The sequence below is a fragment of the Tarenaya hassleriana genome, unplaced genomic scaffold, assembly GCF_000463585.1.
Source record: "Tarenaya hassleriana unplaced genomic scaffold, ASM46358v1 Cleome100, whole genome shotgun sequence".
Lineage (NCBI taxonomy): Eukaryota > Viridiplantae > Streptophyta > Magnoliopsida > Brassicales > Cleomaceae > Tarenaya > Tarenaya hassleriana.
Genome location: NW_010960189.1, coordinates 120,178 through 124,116, shown reverse-complemented (window position 1 = coordinate 124,116; position 3,939 = coordinate 120,178).

The following is a 3,939-nucleotide window of genomic DNA, read 5'->3' as shown; positions in this document are numbered from 1 at the left end:
ATCATCCGGTTAAAGACGACGTTTGACGCAGTCAAGACACGCCACTCCTCATATCAGATACTCTAGACATCTCAGGTCTGAGGATCCAAGAACGAACCGCTGTATGAGATTCAAGTCATGACTCTGTCCATGTGACAATCTCATGCGGGTCAACCAGTCACTCGTTCACAACGAGTACCCATGATTGTGAAATGCATCCAATGCATCGATCACACCTCATGCTAGTCTTAATTCATCATTGTTCCCACAATGATAACTGACCAGGGTGTTTAGAATCATTCTATAATGATTCAAGGATACCGAAATATAACAAACATGCCAATCATATAACAGGAATGTAATGCATTCATAAATCAATGAATCAATACAAAGTCAAAATGTCATATCACGGATCATCCTAGAGCATTACAACCAACATATATAGTAAGGATACAGGGTCGGGTTGCCTCCTGACAAGCGCTTGTTTTAGGTCGTTAGCAGGACCTGGCAAGGGTTCATTTCTCTGTGGGATCAGAGAGGGCGATGGCTCCTCTCGCGTCCGATGGAAAAGCGGGGTTGTAGAGCTTCAGACGTTGAGCGTTAGTTTTGAATGAGCTTCCGGAATGATCCCATAGTTCGATGGCACCACTTGATGATACAGATTTGATCTTGAATGGGCCAGACCACCGGGATTTCAACTTTCCTGGAAAAAGTCGCAATCGTGAGTTAAACAAAAGGACAAGATCATTTACCTGGAAATGACGCTGGAGGATATGCTTGTCGTGCCATTTCTTCGTCCGTTCTTTGTAGATTTTAGCGTTCTCATACGCATCAAGACGTATTTCCTCAAGATGATGGAGCGAGAGAACCCGTTTCTCGGCCGCAGATTTGATGTCATAGTTCAACTGCTTAATGGCCCAGTAAGCTTTGTGCTCTAATTCTACGGGGAGATGGCATGCCTTGCCATGGACGAGTTGGAACGGTGTCATCCCGATGGAGGTTTTGAATGCCGTGCGATAAGCCCAGACGGCGTCATCGAGTTTGAGAGCCCAATCTTTTCGGGATTTGGATACCGTCTTCTGGAGTATGGACTTGATCTCGCGGTTTGAAACTTCTACCATCCCACTGGTCTGAGGATGATAAGGCGTTGTAATCTTGTGTTTGACACCGTATTTGAGCAGGAGGGCTTTGATCGTGCGGTTGATGAAGTGCGATCCCCCATCACTGATGATGACACGGGGAACACCGAATCGTGGGAAGATCGTGCGTTTGAGCATGCGCACCACGGTTTTGTTGTCGTTCGTGGGACTTGCCAGGACTTCCACCCATTTGGTCACGTAATCAACTGCAACCATAATGTATACATTTCCACAAGAAGAGGGGAAAGGCCCCATAAAATCTATACCCCAGACTCGAATGGTTCTACCTCAAGAATATATTGTTAGGGCATTTCATGACGACGGGATATGTTACCCGTACGCTGGCAAGCGTCACATGAAGAGACAAACCTGTGGACATCTTTGGAAAGCGTGGGCCAATAGAAACCAGCCTGAAGAATTTTTGTCGCGGTCTTTGACGTCGCGAAGTGACCTGCGTAGTCAGAGGAATGGCAATGGGAAATAACACTGAAGATCTCACCTTCAGGGATGCAGCGGCGGAATAGACCGTCGGTACCTCTCTTGAACAGGAAAGGATCGTCCCAGAAGAAGTCCTTGACGTCGTGGAGAAATTTCTTCCTGGCATTATAACTCAGATCTGGTGGAAGGATTTCACTTACCAGGTAATTGACGTAATCAGCATACCACGGAGCGTCTGGAAGAGTAGACATGGCAAAAACATGCTCATCTCGAAGATTGTCATCAATGGGAAGTTGCTCTGGGAGTTCAAGGCGGGACAAATGATCGGCAACTCCATTCTCGGCTCCTTTCTTGTCCCGGATCTCAAGGTCGAACTCTTGCAGAAGTAGTATCCAACGGATGAGGCGTGGTTTAGCGTCCTTCTTGGAGAGCAAATATCGCAGAGCGGCGTGATCGGTGTAGACTATGACTTTGGAACCGACAAGGTAGGACCTGAATTTTTCGAAAGCAAAGACAACGACAAGCAGTTCCTTTTCAGTTGTAGTATAGTTTACCTGAGCATCATCCAAAGTTCTGCTGGCATAGTAGATCGCATGAAGCACTTTATTCTGTCGTTATCCAAGCACGGCTCCGACGACATAATCCTGGCGTCGCACATAATTTCGAAGGGCAGATTCCAATCCGGTGGTTGAATGATGGGGGGAAATCAACGCCTTTTTTAGCGTCTCAAAAGGTGCAAGGCAATCATTAGTGAAAACGAAAGGTACATCCTTACAGAGGAGATCGGTAAGAGGTTTTGTGATTTTGGAGAAGTCCTTGATGAAACGACGATAGAAACCGGCATGATCAAGGAAACTGCGGATGGCCTTAACATTATGCGGGGGCGGTAATTTCTCGATCACTTCGATTTTAGCCCTGTCAACCTCGATGCCTTTGTCGGAGATTTTGTGTCCGAGAACGATGCCTTCTTGTACCATGAAATGGCACTTCTCCCAATTGAGCACTAGATTGGCCTGTAAACATCGATCCAAAACTTTACGAAGATTAGTCAAACAAACATCGAAGGAAGGTCCGTGGACAGAAAAGTCGTCCATGAACACTTCCATCGAATCTTCAATAATGTCAGAGAAGATCGCCATCATGCATCATTGAAAAGTAGCAGGGGCGTTGCAGAGCCCAAATGGCATGCGCCGATAGGCGAAGGTCCCGTAAGGGCATGTGAAAGTTGTCTTCTACTGATCATTTGGGTGAATAGGGATTTGAAAGAATCCCGAGTATCCATCAAGAAAACAAAAATAGGAATGAAGAGCAAGACGTTCAAACATTTGATCAATGAAAGGTAAAGGGAAGTGATCTTTGCGAGTGTTCGCATTTACTTCTTGTAATCGATGCACATACGCCAGCCCGTCACTGTTCTTGTCGGAATCAGCTCATTTTTGTCGTTTTTGATCACCGTCATACCGCCTTTCTTTGGGACGACTTGAACCGGACTTACCCAAGGGCTGTCAGATATAGGGTAAATGATACCTGCATCCAAAAGTTTTAGTACCTCTTTCTTGACGACTTCTTTCATCGATGGATTAAGTCTGCGTTGATGTTCGATGGATGATTTGGAATTGTCCTCTAGATGAATTTGATGCATGCATAATGAAGGGTTGAGACCTTTGATATCATCCAGAGTGTATCCGATAGCCTTCCGGTATTCTCGCAATATGGTGAGGAGTCGCTCGAGCTGTAGATCATCCAAAGCAGTATTGACAATAACAAGATAAGTGGAATCGGGACCGAGAAATGCATACCTGAGTCCAATGGGCAAGGGTTTTAGTTCAAGTTTCGGGGCTATTGCAGGGTCCCAGTCAGGTAGATGATGCATGGGGGTTGATTTGGCGGCGAAGAGGGGCAACGGTTTGAACAAAGGAACAGACTGGAGATGAATCCGAGACTCGACACGGTCCAAGTTCACACTCGACACGGCCGTGTCGAGTTGTGCACGGGCTCGCCCATAATGATGCACGGGCGTGTCTAACTTCGCAAATTTGCTCAGACATTTGACACGGTCCGTGTCGAGTGATGACACGGCCGTGTTGCAAGAAACACGGACTGAGCTGGTTGCAAACACGGGCGTGTCTTGTTCGATGTTTTTCGACAGAATGTCGACACGGTCCGTGTTGAATGATGACACGGCCGTGTTGCATGGCATTTCGGCTAAACCGTCCAAGAATGATGTGTATGCGTGAATTTGAGGCTCCGTAGAGGTACTGTAGCCCTGTTCAGAAAGAAGAGCAATAGAGAGGGCATCGAAATCACGAAATTCAAAGAGTACCTCATCGGCTAAAGCATCCATCAAGTCGATGTAACATATAGAGTCCACTGTAGATGGTTG